The sequence below is a fragment of the Procambarus clarkii genome, chromosome 21 (assembly GCF_040958095.1).
Source record: "Procambarus clarkii isolate CNS0578487 chromosome 21, FALCON_Pclarkii_2.0, whole genome shotgun sequence".
Lineage (NCBI taxonomy): Eukaryota > Metazoa > Arthropoda > Malacostraca > Decapoda > Cambaridae > Procambarus > Procambarus clarkii.
Window position 1 is genome coordinate 18,497,861 of NC_091170.1, and position 16,936 is coordinate 18,514,796.

At 58.1% G+C, this 16,936-nt stretch overlaps 1 protein-coding gene across 1 annotated transcript in view; it reads left to right on the forward strand.

The window, feature by feature from the left end:
- LOC123760677 (polycystin family receptor for egg jelly) overlaps positions 1–16,936 on the forward strand; it is a 467,012-nt gene that overhangs the window by 60,363 nt on the left and 389,713 nt on the right.

The window sequence follows — 16,936 nt, forward strand, 5'->3', positions numbered from 1 at the left end:
TGTCAGTGTCAGGGGGCCAGTGAGTGGTCTGAGGTCTGGGTCAGGGGGCCAGTGAGCGGCCTGACGTCAGTGTCAGGGGGCCAGTGAGTGGTCTGATGTCAGGGTCAGGGGGCCAGTGAGTGGTCTGAGGTCTGGGTCAGGGGGCCAGTGAGTGGTCTGATGTCAGTGTCAGGGGGCCAGTGAGTGGTCTGAGGTCTGGGTCAGGGGGCCAGTGAGTGGTCTGACGTCAGTGTCAGGAGGGGCCAGTAAGTGGTCTGATGTCAGGGTCAGGAGGGGCCAGTGAGTGGTCTGATGTCAGTGTCAGGAGGGGCCAGTGAGTGATCTGATGTCAATGTCAGGAGGGGCCAGTGAGTGATCTGATGTCAATGTCAGGAGGGGCCAGTGAGTGGTCTGATGTCAGTGTCAGGAGGGGCCAGTGAGTGGTCTGATGTCAGTGTCAGGAGGGGCCAGTGAGTGGTCTGAGGTCTGGGTCAGGGGGCCAGTGAGTGGTCTGATGTCAGTGTCAGGGGGCCAGTGAGTGGTCTGAGGTCTGGGTCAGGGGGCCAGTGAGTGGTCTGACGTCAGTGTCAGGAGGGGCCAGTGAATGGTCTGATGTCAGGGTCAGGAGGGGCCAGTGAGTGGTCTGATGTCAGTGTCAGGAGGGGCCAGTGAGTGATCTGATGTCAATGTCAGGAGGGGCCAGTGAGTGATCTGATGTCAATGTCAGGAGGGGCCAGTGAGTGGTCTGAGGTCAGTGTCAGGGGGCCAGTGAGCGGCCTGACGTCAGTGTCAGGGGGGCGGGTCCAGTGAGTGATCTGATGTCAGTGTCCGGGGGGCCAGTGAGAGGTGTGACGTCAGTGTCAGGGGGCACACACATGCACACACACCACCACCACCTCCACTAATATAACACATTCCTCAGAGAACACGCTAGGAAGTTCTGTTGGAGGAGCCCTGATGGCAAGGGTGGACTAAACAGAACTGACTTCTGAAAAGAACTAGTTTTATTTTTTCAAGGAGAAAAACATCTTTTTCACCTACATTTTGCAAATCATTTTAGTGTATAGAGAGAGAGTGGTCGTGACTGTCGTGCAGATTCTCCCATAGAGAGAAAGAGATTTAACCAGGCCACAAGACGACAGTCCTCAAAGTACAAGCAAAATCTTTCCTCCAGAGAGTGACGCAAAGAAAAGCTGCACATAACAAGACATTCCCCACATCTGATCCAATAGAATTGGAACTATACCATGCAAGGTAAAAGACAACTTACAAACATGGAGGAAACAAAAATAAGATGATCAACAAACTAGACTAGATCTGTTCATCCCGCAGCTTGAGATACACATTAAAAGCGTTGACCACGAAACATCAATAGCATCCAGTTGCCAGTGTCTGCGATGGTCCAGTGCCCACTGTCTGTGAGGGTCCAGTCTCCACTGTCTGTGATGGTCCAGTGCCCACTGTCTGTGAGGGTCCAGTCTCCACTGTCTGTGATGGTCCAGTGCCCAATGTCTGTGAGGGTCCAGTCGCCACTGTCTGTGATGGTCCAGTGCCCACTGTCTGTGAGGGTCCAGGTCCAGTCGCCACTGTCTGTGATGGTCCAGTGCCCACTGTCTGTGAGGGTCCAGTGCCCACTGTCTGTGAGGGTCCAGTCGCCACTGTCTGTGAGAGTCCAATGCCCACTGTCTGCGATGGTCCAGTGTCCACTGTCTGTGAGGGTCCAGTCGCCACTGTCTGTGAGGATCCAGTGGACACCGTCAGCGAGGGTCCAGTGCCCACTGTCTGTGAGGGTCCAGTCGCCACTGTCTGTGAGAGTCCAATGCCCACTGTCTGCGATGGTCCAGTGTCCACTGTCTGTGAGGGTCCAGTTGCCACTGTCTGTGAGGATCCAGTGGCCACCGTCTGTGAGGGTCCAGTGCCCACTGTCTTTGAGGGTCCAGTGCCCACTGTCTTTGAGGGTCCAGTGCCCACTGTCTGCGAGGGTCCAGTGGCCACTGTCTGTGAGAGTCCAGTGCCCTCTGTATGCGAGATTTCAGTGCCCACTGTCAGTGAGGGCACAGTGCCCTCTGTCAGCGAGGGTCCAGTGGCCACTGTCTGTGAGGGGCCAGTGCCCTCTGTATGCGAGATTTCAGTGCCCACTGTCAGTGAGGGTACAGTGCCTTCTGTCAGCGAGGGTCCAGTGCACACTGTCTGTGAGGGTCCAGTGCCCACTGTCAGTGAGGGTCCAGTGCACACTGTCAGTGAGGGTCCAGTGCCCACTGTCTGTGAGGGTCTAGTACCCACTGCCTGTGAAGATCCAGTGGCCACCGTCTGTGAGGGTTCAGTGCTCACTGTCTGTGAGGGTCCAGTGCCCTCTGTCTGTGAGGATCCAGTACCCACTGTCTGTGAGGGTCAAGTGCACACTGTCTGTATGGGTTCAGTACCCACAGTCTGTGAGGGTCCAGTACCCACTGTCTGTGAGGGTCCAGTGCCTAGAGTCTGTGGGGGTCCGGTACTTACTGTCTGTGAGGGTTCAGTGCCCACTGTCTGTGAGGGTCCAGTGCCCACTGTCTGTGAGGGTCCGGTGCCCACTGTCTGTGAGGATCCAGTGCCCACTGTCTGTGAGGGTCCAGTGCCCACTGTCTGCGAGAGTCCAGTTCCCTCTTTCTGTGAATGTCCAGTTCCCACTGTCTGCGAGGATCTCGTGCATCACTCTCTGTGAAGGTCCAGTGCCCATTGTCCGTGAGGGTCCAGTGCCCACTGTCTTTGAGGGTCCAGTGCCCACTGTCTGTGAGGGTCTAATGCCCTCTGTCTGTGAGGGTTCAGTGGCCACCGTCTATGAGGGTTCAGTGCTCACTCTCTGTGAGGGTCCAGTGCCCTCTGTCTGTGAGGGTCCAGTGCCCACTGTATGTGAGGGTCCAGTGGCCACCGTCTGTGGTGGTCCAGTGCCCACTGTCTGTGAAAGTCCAGTGCCCACTGTCTGTGAGGGTCCAATGCCTACTGTCTGTGAGAGTCCAGTGCTCACTGTCTGTGAGAGTCCAGCGCCCACTGTCTGTAAGGGTCCAGTGCCCACTGTCTGTGAGGGTACATGCAGAGCCCACTGTCTGTGAGGGGTCCAGTACCCACTGTCTGTGAGGGTCAAGTGCACACTGTCTGTATGGGTTCAGTACCCACAGTCTGTGAGGGTCCAGTACCCACTGTCTGTGAGGGTCCAGTGCCCAGTGTCTGTGGGGGTCCGGTGCTTAATGTCTGTGAGGGTTCAGTGCCCACTGTCTGTGGGGGTCCAGTGACCACTGTCTGTGAGGGTCCAGTGCCCACTGTCTGTGAGGGTCAAGTGCCCATTGTCTGTGAGAGTCCAGTGCCCACTGTCTGTGAGGGTCCAGTGCCCACTGTCTGCGAGAGTCCAGTTTCCTCTTTCTGTCAGTGTCCAGTGCCCACTGTCTGCGAGGAGCTCGTGCATCACTCTCTGTGAAGGTCCAGTGCCTACTGTCTGTGAGGGTCCAGTGCCCACTGTCTGTGAGGGTCCAGTGCCCACTGTCTTTAAGGGTCCAGTGCCCACTGCCTGTGAGGGTCTAATGCCCTCTGTCTGTGAGGGTCCAGTGGCCACCATCTGTGAGGGTTCAGTGCCCACTCTCTGTTAGGGTCCAGTGCCCTCTGTCTGTGAGGGTCCAGTGCCCACTGTATGTGCGGGTCCAGTGGCCACCGTCTGTGGTGGTCCAGTGCCCACTGTCTGTGAGAGTCCAGTGCCCACTGTCTGTGAGGGTCCAGTGTCGCACTGTCTGTGAGAGTCCAGTACCCACTGTCTGTGAGGGTCTAGTGCCCACTGTCTGTAAGGTATCCAGTGCCCACTGTCTGTGAGGGTCCAGTGCCCACTGTCTGTGAGAGTCCAGTGCCCACTGTCTGTAAGGGTCCAGTGCCCACTGTCTGTGAGGGTCCAGTGCCCACTGTCTGTGAGGGTCCAGTGCCCACTGTCTGTGAGAGTCCAGTGCCCACTGTCTGTAAGGGTCCAGTGCCCACTGTCAGAGAGGGTACATGCAGAGTCCACTGTCTGCGAGGGGTCCAGTGCCCTCTGTCTGTGAGGGGTCCAGTGCCCCACTGTCTGTGAGGGTCCAGTGCCCACTGTCAGTGAGAGTCCAGTGCCCACTGTCAGTGAGGGTACATGCAGAGTCCACTGTCTGTGAGAGTCCAGTACCCACTGTCTGTGAGGGTCTAGTGCCCACTGTCTGTAAGGGTCCAGTGCCCACTGTCTGTGAGGGTCCAGTGCCCACTGTCTGTGAGGGTCCAGTGCCCACTGTCAGTGAGAGTCCAGTGCCCACTGTCTGTAAGGGTCCAGTGCCCACTGTCTGTGAGGGTACATGCAGAGTCCACTGTCTGTGAGGGGTCCAGTGCCCACTGTCTGTGAGGGTCCAGTGCCCTCTGTCTGTGAGGGTCCAGTGCCCTCTGCCTGAGTGTGTCCAGTGCCCACTGTCTGCGAGGATATCGTGCATCACACTCTGAGAGGGTCCAGTGTCGCACTGTCTGTGAGAGTCCAGTTCCCACTGTCTGCGAGTGTCTAGTGCCCACTGCCTGTGAAGGTCCAGTGCCCTCTGTCTGTGAGGGGTCCAGTGGCCACTCTCTTTGAGGGTCCAGTGGCCACTGTCCATGAAGGTCTAGTGGTCACTGTCTGTGAGGGTCCAGTGCACACTGTCTGTGATGGTCCAGTGGTCACTGTCTGCGAGGGTCCAGTGGCCACTGTGTGTTAGGATCCAGTGCCGACTGTCTGTGAGGGCCCAGTGCCCACTGTCTGTAAGGGTCCAGTGCCTATTCTCTGTGAGGATCCAGTGGCTACTGTCTGTGAGGGTCCAGTGCCCTCTCTCTGTGAGGTTCCAGTGCCCTATGTTTGTGAGGGTCCAGTGCCCTCTGTCTGTGAGGGTCCAGTGCCCACTGTATGTGAGGGTCCAGTGGCCACCGTCTGTGGGGGTCCAGTGCCCACTGTCTGTGAGAGGCCAGTGCCCACTGTCTGTGAGCGTCCAGTGCCCACTGTCTGTGAGAGTCCAGTGCCCACTGTCTGTAAGGGTCCAGTGCCCACTGTCAGTGAGGGTACATGCAGTGGCCACTGTCTTCGAGGGTCCAGTACCCACTGTCTGTGAGAGCCTAGTGCCCAGTGTCTGTGAGGGTCCAGTGTCCTCTGTCTGTGAGGGTCCAGTGGCCACTCTCTTTGAGGGTCCAGTGGCCACTGTCCACGAGGGTCCAGTGGTCTCTGTCTGTGAGGGTCCAGTGCCCAGTGTCTGTGGGGGTCCGGTACTTACTGTCTGTGAGGGTTCAGTGCCCACTGTCTGTGAGGGTCCAGTGCCCATTGTCTGTGAGGGTCCGGTGCCCTCTGTCTGTGAGGATCCAGTGCCCACTGTCTGTGAGGGTCCAGTGCCCACTGTCTGCGAGAGTCCAGTTCCCTCTTTCTGTGAATGTCCAGTGTCCACTGTCTTCGAGGATCTCGTGCATCACTCTCTGTGAAGGTCCAGTGCCCACTGTCTGTGAGGGTCCAGTGCCCACTGTCTTTGAGGGTCCAGTGCCCACTGTCTGTGAGGGTCTAATGCCCTCTGTCTGTGAGGGTCCAGTGGCCACCGTCTATGAGGGTTCAGTGCCCACTGTCTGTGAGGGTCCAGTGCCCTCTGTCTGTGAGGGTCCAGTGCCCACTGTATGTGAGGGTCCAGTGGCCACCGTCTGTGGTGGTCCAGTGCCCACTGTCTGTGAAAGTCCAGTGCCCACTGTCTGTAAGGGTCCAGTGCCCACTGTCTGTGAGGGTCCAGTGCCTACTGTCTGTGAGGGTCCAGTGCTCACTGTCTGTGAGAGTCCAGTGCCCAATGTCTGTAAGGGTCCAGTGCCCACTGTCTGTGAGGGTACATGCAGAGCCCACTGTCTGTGAGGGGTCCAGTACCCACTGTCTGTGAGGGTCAAGTGCACACTGTCTGTATGGGTTCAGTACCCACAGTTTGTGAGGGTCCAGTACCCACTGTCTGTGAGGGTCCAGTGCCCAGTGTCTGTGGGGGTCCGGTGCTTAATGTCTGTGAGGGTTCAGTGCCCACTGTCTGTAGGGGTCCAGTGACCACTGTCTGTGAGGGTCCAGTGCCCACTGTCTGTGAGGATCAAGTGCCCATTGTCTGTGAGAGTCCAGTGCCCACTGTCTGTGAGGGTCCAGTGCCCACTGTCTGCGAGAGTCCAGTTCCCTCTTTCTGTCAGTGTCCAGTGCCCACTGTCTGTGAGGGTCCAGTGCCCACTGTCTGTGAGAGTCCAGTGCCCACTGTCTGTGAGAGTCCAGTGCCCACTGTCTGTGAGGGTCCAGTGCCCACTGTCTGTGAGAGTCCAGTGCCCACTGTCTGTAAGGGTCCAGTGCCCACTGTCAGTGAGGGTACATGCAGTGCCCTCTGTCTGTGAGGGTCCAGTGGCCACTGTCTTCGAGGGTCCAGTACCCACTGTCTGTGAGAGCCTAGTGCCCTCTGTCTGTGAGGGTCCAGTGCCCTCTGTCTGTGAGGGTCCAGTGGCTACTCTCTTTGAGGGTCCAGTGGCCACTGTCCATGAGGGTCCAGTGGCCTCTGTCTGTGAGGGTCCAGTGCCCACTGTCTTTGAGGGTCCAGTGCCCACTGCCTGTGAGGGTCTAATGCCCTCTGTCTGTGAGGGTCCAGTGGCCACCATCTGTGAGGGTTCAGTGCCCACTCTCTGTTAGGGTCCAGTGCCCTCTGTCTGTGAGGGTCCAGTGCCCACTGTATGTGCGGGTCCAGTGGCCACCGTCTGTGGTGGTCCAGTGCCCACTGTCTGTGAGAGTCCAGTGCCCACTGTCTGTGAGGGTCCAGTGTCGCACTGTCTGTGAGAGTCCAGTACCCACTGTCTGTGAGGGTCTAGTGCCCACTGTCTGTAAGGGTCCAGTGCCCACTGTCTGTGAGGGTCCAGTGCCCACTGTCTGTGAGGGTCCAGTGCCCACTGTCTGTGAGGGTCCAGTGCCCACTGTCTGTGAGAGTCCAGTGCCCACTGTCTGTGATGGTCCAGTGCCCACTGTCTGTGAGAGTCCAGTGCCCACTGTCTGTGAGAGTCCAGTGCCCACTGTCTGTGAGGGTCCAGTGCCCACTGTCTGTGAGAGTCCAGTGCCCACTGTCTGTAAGGGTCCAGTGCCCACTGTCAGTGAGGGTACATGCAGTGCCCTCTGTCTGTGAGGGTCCAGTGGCCACGGTCTTCGAGGGTCCAGTACCCACTGTCTGTGAGAGCCTAGTGCCCTCTGTCTGTGAGGGTCCAGTGCCCTCTGTCTGTGAGGGTCCAGTGGCCACTCTCTTTGAGGGTCCAGTGGCCACTGTCCATGAGGGTCCAGTGGCCTCTGTCTGTGAGGGTCCAGTGTACACTGTCTGTGATGGTCCAGTGCCCTCTGTCTGTGAGTGACCAGTGCCCACTCTCTGTGAGGATCCAGTGCCCACTGTCTGTGAGGGTCCAGTGCCCAATGTCTGATGGTCCAATGCCCTCTGTCTGTGAGAGTGCAGTGCCCACTGTCTGTGAGGGTCCAGTGAACACTGTCTGTGAGGGTCCTGTGCCCACAGTCTGTGAGGGTCCAGTGGCCACTGTCTGTGAGGGTCCAGTAGCCACTGTCAGTGAGGGTCCAGTTGCCACTGTCTGTGAGGGTCTAGTACCCACTGCCCGTGAAGATCCACTGGCCACTGTCTGTGAGGATTCAGTGCTCACTGTCTGTGAGGGTCCATTGCCCTCTGTCTGTGATGGTCCAGTACCCACTGTCTGTGAGGGTCCAGTGCCCACTGTCTGTATGGGTCCAGTATCCACAGTCTGTGAGGGTCCAGTGCCCACTGACAGTGAGGGTCCAGTACCCACTGTCTGTGAGGGTCCAGTACCCAATGTCTGTGAGGATCTGGTGCTTACTGTCTGTGAGGGTCCAGTGCCTACTGTCTGTGAGGGTCCAGTGCCCACTGTCTGTAAGGGTCCAGTGCCCAATGTCTGTGAGGGTCCAGTGCCCACTGTCTGTGAGGATCAAGTGCCCACTGTCTGTGAGGGTCCAGTGCCCACTGTCTGTGAGGGTCCAGTGCCCACTGTCTGCGAGAGTTCAGTTCCCTCTTTCTGTGAGGGTCCAGAGCCCACTGTCTGTAAGGGTCCAGTGGCCACTGTCTGTGAGGGTTCAGTGGCCACTGTCTGTGAGGGTCCAGTGGCCACTGTCTGCGAGGGTCCAGTAGCCACTGTCTGCGAGGGTCCAGTACCCTCTGTCTGATGGTCCAGTGCCCTCTTTCTGTGTGGGTCCAGAGCCCACTGTCTGTAAGGGTCCCGTCGCCACTGTCTGCGAGGGTCCAGTGCCACTCTCTGATAGTCCAGTGCCCTCTGTCTGTGAGGGTAAGTGCCAACTGTCTGAGCGGTTTCCAGTGCCCACTGTCTGTGAAGGTCCAGTGCCCTACTGTCTGTGAAGGTCCAATGGCCACCCTCTAGGAGGGTCCAGTGCCCTACTGTCTGTGAGGGTCCAATGGCCACCCTCTAGGAGGGTCCAGTGGCCACTGTTTGTGAGGGTCCAGTGCCCATTGTTTGTGAGGGTCCAGTGCCCACTGTCTGTGAGGGTCCAGTGGCCACTGTCTGTTAGGGTCCAGTGCCCACTGTCTGCGAGGGTCCAGTGCCCACTGTCTGTGAAGGTCCATTGATCACCGTCAGCGAGGGTCCAGTGGCCACTGTCTGTGAGGGTCCAGTGCCCACTGTCTTCGAGGGTCCAGTGCCCACTGTCTGTAAGGGTCCAGTGCCCACTGTCTGCGAGGGTCCAGTGGCCACTGTCTGTGAGGGTCCAGTGTCCATTGTCTGCGAGGGACCAGTGGCCACTTTCTGTGAGGGTCTAATGCCCACTGTCTGCGAGGGACTAGTGCCTACTGTCTGTGAGGGTCCAGTAGCCACTGTCTGTGAGAGTCTAGTGGCTACTGTCTATGAGGGTCCAGTGGCCACTGTCTGTGAGGGTCCAGTGGCCACTGTCTGTGAGGGTCCAGTGCCCACTGTCTGCGAGGGTCCAGTGCCCACTGTCTTTGAGGGTCCAGTGGCTACTGTCTGCGAGGGTCCAGTGCCCTCTGTCTGTGAGGGGTCCAGTGGCCACTGTCTGTGAGGGTCCAGTGCCCACTGTCTGCGAGGGTCCAGTGGCCACTGTCTGTGGGCGTCCAGTGCCCACTGTCTGTGAGGGTCCAGTGGCCACTGCCAGTGAGGGTCCAGTGCCTAATATCTGTGGGGGTCCGGTGCTTACTGTCTGTGAGGGTCCAGTGCCTACTGTCTGTGAGGGTCCAGTGCCCACTGTCTGTGAGGGTCCAGTGCCCACTGTCTGTGAGGGTCCAGTGCCCACTGTCTGTGAGGGTCCAGTGCCTACTGTCTGTGAGGATCAAGTGCCCACTGTCTGTGCGGGTCCAGTGCCCACTGTCTCTGAGGGTCCAGTGCCCACTGTCTGTGAGGGTCCAGTGCCCACTGTCTGCGAGAGTCCAGTTCCCTCTTTCTGTGAGGGTCCACTGCCCCACTGTCTGTGAGTGTCCAATACCCACTGTCTGCGAGAGTCCAGTGCCCTCTGTCTGTGAGTGTCCAGTGCCCACAGTCTGCGAGGATCTCGTCCATCACGCTCTGTGAGGGTCCAGTGTCCACTGTCTGTGAGGGTCCAGTGCCCACTGTCTTTGAGGATCCAGTGCCCACTGTCTGTGAGGGTCTAGTGCCCTCTGTCTGTGAGGGTTCAGTGCCCACTCTCTGTGAGGGTCCAGTGCCCTCTGTCTGTGAGTGTCCAGTACCCACTGTCTGTGAGGGTCCAGTGCCCACTGTCTGCGAGAGTTCAGTTCCCTCTTTCTGTGAGGGTCCAGAGCCCACTGTCTGTAAGGGTCCAGTGGCCACTGTCTGTGAGGGTTCAGTGGCCACTGTCTGTGAGGGTCCAGTGGCCACTGTCTGCGAGGGTCCAGTAGCCACTGTCTGCGAGGGTCCAGTACCCTCTGTCTGATGGTCCAGTGCCCTCTTTCTGTGTGGGTCCAGAGCCCACTGTCTGTAAGGGTCCCGTCGCCACTGTCTGGGAGGGTCCAGTGCCACTCTCTGATAGTCCAGTGCCCTCTGTCTGTGAGGGTAAGTGCCAACTGTCTGAGCGGTTTCCAGTGCCCACTGTCTGTGAAGGTCCAGTGCCCTACTGTCTGTGAGGGTCCAATGGCCACCCTCTAGGAGGGTCCAGTGCCCTACTGTCTGTGAGGGTCCAATGGCCACCCTCTAGGAGGGTCCAGTGGCCACTGTTTGTGAGGGTCCAGTGCCCATTGTTTGTGAGGGTCCAGTGCCCACTGTCTGTGAGGGTCCAGTGGCCACTGTCTGTTAGGGTCCAGTGCCCACTGTCTGCGAGGGTCCAGTGCCCACTGTCTGTGAAGGTCCATTGATCACCGTCAGCGAGGGTCCAGTGGCCACTGTCTGTGAGGGTCCAGTGCCCACTGTCTTCGAGGGTCCAGTGCCCACTGTCTGTAAGGGTCCAGTGCCCACTGTCTGCGAGGGTCCAGTGGCCACTGTCTGTGAGGGTCCAGTGTCCATTGTCTGCGAGGGACCAGTGGCCACTTTCTGTGAGGGTCTAATGCCCACTGTCTGCGAGGGACTAGTGCCTACTGTCTGTGAGGGTCCAGTAGCCACTGTCTGTGAGAGTCTAGTGGCCACTGTCTATGAGGGTCCAGTGGCCACTGTCTGTGAGGGTCCAGTGGCCACTGTCTGTGAGGGTCCAGTGCCCACTGTCTGCGAGGGTCCAGTGCCCACTGTCTTTGAGGGTCCAGTGGCTACTGTCTGCGAGGGTCCAGTGCCCTCTGTCTGTGAGGGGTCCAGTGGCCACTGTCTGTGAGGGTCCAGTGCCCACTGTCTGCGAGGGTCCAGTGGCCACTGTCTGTGGGCGTCCAGTGCCCACTGTCTGTGAGGGTCCAGTGGCCACTGTCAGTGAGGGTCCAGTGCCTAATATCTGTGGGGGTCCGGTGCTTACTGTCTGTGAGGGTCCAGTGCCTACTGTCTGTGAGGGTCCAGTGCCCACTGTCTGTGAGGGTCCAGTGCCCACTGTCTGTGAGGGTCCAGTGCCCACTGTCTGTGAGGGTCCAGTGCCTACTGTCTGTGAGGATCAAGTGCCCACTGTCTGTGCGGGTCCAGTGCCCACTGTCTCTGAGGGTCCAGTGCCCACTGTCTGTGAGGGTCCAGTGCCCACTGTCTGCGAGAGTCCAGTTCCCTCTTTCTGTGAGGGTCCACTGCCCCACTGTCTGTGAGTGTCCAATACCCACTGTCTGCGAGAGTCCAGTGCCCTCTGTCTGTGAGTGTCCAGTGCCCACAGTCTGCGAGGATCTCGTCCATCACGCTCTGTGAGGGTCCAGTGTCCACTGTCTGTGAGGGTCCAGTGCCCACTGTCTTTGAGGATCCAGTGCCCACTGTCTGTGAGGGTCTAGTGCCCTCTGTCTGTGAGGGTTCAGTGCCCACTCTCTGTGAGGGTCCAGTGCCCTCTGTCTGTGAGTGTCCAGTACCCACTGTCTGTGAGGGTGCAGTGCACACTGTCTGTGGGGGTCCGGTGCGCACTGTCTGTGAGGGTTCAGTGCCTACTGTCTGTGAGGGTCCAGTGCCCACTGTCTGTGAGGGTCAAGTGCCCACTGTCTGTGAGGGTCCAGTGCCCACTGTCTGTGAGGGTCCAGTGCCCACTGTCTGTGAGGGTCAATTCCCACTGTCTGTGAGGGTCCAGTGGCCACTGTCTGTGAGGGTCTAGTACCCACTGCCTGTGAAGATCCAGTGGCCACTGTCTGTGAGGGTCCAGTGGCCACTGTCTGTGAGGGTCCAGTGCCCACTGTCTGTAAGGTTCCAGTGCCCACTGTCTGTGAGGGTACATGCAGTGCCCACTGTCTGTGAGGGTTCAGTGCCTGATCTCTGTGAGGGTCCAGTGCCTGATCTCTGTGAGGGTCCAGTGCCCACTGTCTGCGAGTATCTCGGGCATCACACTCTGAGAGGGTCCAGTGTCGCACTGTCTGTGAGAGTCCAGTACCCACTGTCTGTGAAGGTCTAGTACCCACTGTCTGCGAGGTTCCAGTGCCCTCTGTCTGTGAGGGTCCAGTGGCCACTCTCTTTGAGGGTCCAGTGGCCACTGTCCATGAGGGTCCAGTGGCCACTGTCTGTGAGGGTCCAGTGCAAAGTGTCTGTGATGGTCCAGTGGTCATTGTCAGTGAGGGTCCAGTGGCTACTGTCTGCGAAGGTCCAGTGGGTACTGTCTGTGAGGGTCCAGTGACCACTGTCTGTGAGGGCCCAGTGCCCTCTGTCTGAGAGTGACCAGTGCCCACTCTCTTTGAGGGTCCAGTGCCTACTCTCTGTGAGGATCCAGTGGCTACTATCTGTAAGGGTCCAGTGCCCTCTGTCTGTGAGGGTCCAGGGCCTTATGCTTGTGAGGGTCCAGTGGCCGCTGTCTGTGAGGGTCCAGTGCCCTATGTCTGTGAGGGTCCAGTGGAAACTGTCTATGGGGGTCCAGTGCCCACTGTCTGTGAGGGTCCAGTGGCCACTGTCTGTGAGGGTCCAGTGGTCACTGTCTGCGAGGGTCCAGTGCTCTCTGTCTGTGAGGATCCAGTGCCCAATGCTTGAGGGTCCAGTGCCCACTGTCTGTGATGGTCCAGTGGTCACTGTCGGTGAGGGTCCAGTGGCCACTGTCTGTGAGGCCCCAATGGCCACTGTCTGTGAGGGTCCAGTTGCCACTGTCTGCGAGGGTCCAGTGGCCGCTATCTGTGAGGGTTCAGTGGCTGATGTCTGTGAGGATCCAGTGGCCACTCTCTGTGAGGGTCCAGTGGCCACTGTCTGTGAGGGTCCAGTGGCCACTGTCTGCGAAGGTCCAGTGGCCACTATCTGTGAGGGTTCAGTGGCCACTGTCTGTTAGGGTATAGAGCCCACTATCTGTTTGGGTCCAGTGCCAACTGTCGGCGAGGGTCCAGTGCCCACTGTCTGTTAGGGTCCAGTGCCTACGGCCGGGAGGGGTCCAGTGCCCACTGTCTGTTAGGGTCCAGTGCCTACGGCCTGGAGGGGTTCAGTGCCAACTGTCTGTGAGGGTCCAGTGCCCACTGTTTATCAGGGTCCAGTGCCCACTGTCTATGAGGGTCCAGTGGCCACTTTCTGCGAGGGACCAGTGGCCACTGTCTGCGAGGGTCCAGTGGCCCCTTTCTGCGAGGGACCAGTGGCCATTGTTAGCGACGGTCCAGTGGCCACTGTCTGTGAGGGCCCAATGGCCACTGTCTGTGAGGGTCCAGTGCCCTCTGTCTGTGAGGGTCCAATGGCCACTGTCTGTGAGGGTCCAGTGGTCACTGTCTGCGAGGGTCCAGTGGTCTCTGTCTGTGAGGATCCAGTGCCCAATGCTTGAGGGTCCAGTGCCCACTGTCTGTGATGGTCCAGTGGTCACTGTCGGTGAGGGTCCAGTGGCCACTGTCTGTGAGGCTCCAATGGCCACTTTCTGTGAGGGTCCAGTGGCCACTGTCTGCGAGGGTCCAGTGGCCACTATCTGTGAGGGTTCAGTGGCTGATGTCTGTGAGGATCCAGTGGCCACTCTCTGTGAGGGTCCAGTGGCCACTGTCTGTGAGGGTCCAGTGGCCACTCTCTGCGAAGGTCCAGTGGCCACTATCTGTGAGGGTTCAGTGGCCACTCTCTGTGAGGGTCCAGTGGCCACTGTCTGTGAGGGCCCAATGGCCACTGTCTGTGAGGGTCCAGTGCCCTCTGTCTGTGAGGGTCCAGTGGCCACTTTCTGCGATGGTCCAGTGCCCACTGTCTGTGAGGGTCCAGTGCCCACTGTCTGTGAGGGTCCAGTGGCCACTGTCTGTGAGGGTCCAGTGGCCACTGTCTGTGAGGGTCCAGTGGTCACTGTCTGCGAGGGTCCAGTGCTCTCTGTCTGTGAGGATCCAGTGCCCAATGCTTGAGGGTCCAGTGCCCACTGTCTGTGAGGCCCCAATGGCCACTGTCTGTGAGGGTCCAGTTGCCACTGTCTGCGAGGGTCCAGTGGCCGCTATCTGTGAGGGTTCAGTGGCTGATGTCTGTGAGGATCCAGTGGCCACTCTCTGTGAGGGTCCAGTGGCCACTGTCTGTGAGGGTCCAGTGGCCTCTGTCTGCGAAGGTCCAGTGGCCACTATCTGTGAGGGTTCAGTGGCCACTGTCTGTTAGGGTATAGAGCCCACTATCTGTTTGGGTCCAGTGCCAACTGTCGGCGAGGGTCCAGTGCCCACTGTCTGTTAGGGTCCAGTGCCTACGGCCGGGAGGGGTCCAGTGCCCACTGTCTGTTAGGGTCCAGTGCCTACGGCCTGGAGGGGTTCAGTGCCAACTGTCTGTGAGGGTCCAGTGCCCACTGTTTATCAGGGTCCAGTGCCCACTGTCTATGAGGGTCCAGTGGCCACTTTCTGCGAGGGACCAGTGGCCACTGTCTGCGAGGGTCCAGTGGCCCCTTTCTGCGAGGGACCAGTGGCCATTGTTAGCGACGGTCCAGTGGCCACTGTCTGTGAGGGCCCAATGGCCACTGTCTGTGAGGGTCCAGTGCCCTCTGTCTGTGAGGGTCCAATGGCCACTGTCTGTGAGGGTCCAGTGGTCACTGTCTGCGAGGGTCCAGTGCTCTCTGTCTGTGAGGATCCAGTGCCCAATGCTTGAGGGTCCAGTGCCCACTGTCTGTGATGGTCCAGTGGTCACTGTCGGTGAGGGTCCAGTGGCCACTGTCTGTGAGGCTCCAATGGCCACTTTCTGTGAGGGTCCAGTGGCCACTGTCTGCGAGGGTCCAGTGGCCACTATCTGTGAGGGTTCAGTGGCTGATGTCTGTGAGGATCCAGTGGCCACTCTCTGTGAGGGTCCAGTGGCCACTGTCTGTGAGGGTCCAGTGGCCACTCTCTGCGAAGGTCCAGTGGCCACTATCTGTGAGGGTTCAGTGGCCACTCTCTGTGAGGGTCCAGTGGCCACTGTCTGTGAGGGCCCAATGGCCACTGTCTGTGAGGGTCCAGTGCCCTCTGTCTGTGAGGGTCCAGTGGCCACTTTCTGCGATGGTCCAGTGCCCACTGTCTGTGAGGGTCCAGTGCCCACTGTCTGTGAGGGTCCAGTGGCCACTGTCTGTGAGGGTCCAGTGGCCACTGTCTGTGAGGGTCCAATGGCCACTCTCTGCGATGGTCCAGTGCCCACTATCTGTGAGGGTCCAGTGCCCACTGTCTGTGAGGGTCCAGTGCCCACTGTCTGTGAGGGTCCAGTGGCCACTTTCTGCGAAGGACCAGTGGCCACTGTCTGCAAGGGTCCAGTGGTAACTGTATTTGAGGGTCCATTGGCCACTGTCTGTGAGGGTCCAATGGCCACTGTCTACGAGGGTCCAGTGCCCACTGTCTGTGAGGGTCTAGTGGCAACTGTCTGCGAGGGTCCAGTGCCCACTGTCTGTAAGGGTATAGAGCCCACTGTCTGTTAGGGTCCAGTGCCAACTGTCTGCGAGGGTCCAGTACCCACTGTCTGTGAGGGTCTAGTGGCAACTATCTGCGAGGGTCCAGTGCCCACTGTCTGTTAGGGTATAGAGCCCACTATCTGTGAGGGTCTAGTGGCAACTGTCTGCGAGGGTCCAGTGCCCACTGTCTGTAAGGGTATAGAGCCCACTGTCTGTTAGGGTCCAATGGCCACTGTCTGTTAGGGTCCAGTGGCCATTGTCTTTGAGGGTCCAGTGGCTACTCTCTGCGAGGGTCCAGTGCTCTATGTCTGTGAGGGTCCAGTGGCCACTGTCTGTTAGGGTCTAGTGCACTCTGTCTGTGAGGGTCAAGTGCCCTATGTCTGTGAGGGTCCAGTGGCCACTGTCTGTTAGGGTCCAGTGCACTCTGTCTGTGAGGGTCCAGTGGCCACTGTCTGTGAGGGTCCAGTGGCCACTGTCTGTTAGGGTCCAGTGCACTCTGTCTGTGAGGGTCAAGTGCCCTCTGTCTGTGAGGGTCCAGTGGCCACTGTCTGTGAAGGGTCAAGTGCACTCTGTCTGTGAGGGTCAAGTGCCCTCTGTCTGTGAGGGTCCAGTGGCCGCTGTCTGTGAGGGTCTTTTAGCGTGAGAGTAGTGGAAAAATGGAATGCGCTTGGAGAACAGGTTGTGGAAGGAAATACTATTCATACTTTTATAACTAGGTATGATAAGGAAATGGGACAAGAGTCATTGCTGTAAACAACCTATAGCTGGAAAGGCGGGATCCAAGAGTCAATGCTCGATCCTGCAAGCACAAATAAGCGAGTACACACACACACACACACACACACACACACACTCACACACACACACACACACAGACACACACACACACACACACACTCACACACACACACACACAGACACACACACACACACACACACACTCACACACACACTTCACAATAGAACAAGGTGAGGTCACTGTGCTAGGAGAAAGGGAGGTAAACCAGGCGGCCTTGGAAGAGTTCGAAATTACGAGAGAGGAGGTCAAGAGACACCTGCTGGATCTGGATGTTAGAAAGGCTGTTGGTCCAGATGGGATCTCACCATGGGTACTGAAAGAGTGTGCAGAGGCACTTTGCTTTCCACTCTCCATAGTGTATAGTAAGTCACTGGAGACGGGAGACCTACCAGAAATATGGAATTTGGCGAATGTGGTCCCAATATACAAAAAGGGCGACAGGCAAGAGGCACTGAACTACAGGCCAGTGTCCTTGACTTGTATACCAGGCAAGGTAATATAGAAGATCGTGAGAAAAAACCTGGTAACACATCAGGAGAGAAGGGACTTCGTGACAAATCGCCAACATGGGTTCAGGGAGGGTAAATCTTGCCTTACAGGCTTGATAGAATTTTACGATCAGGTGACAAAGATTAAGCAAGAAAGAGAGGGCTGGGCGGACTGCATTTTCTTGGATTGTCGGAAAGCCTTTGACACAGTACCGCATAAGAGGCTGGTACATAAGCTGGAGAGACAGGCAGGTGTAGCTGTTAAGGTGCTCCAGTGGATAAGGGAGTATCTAAGCAATAGGAAGC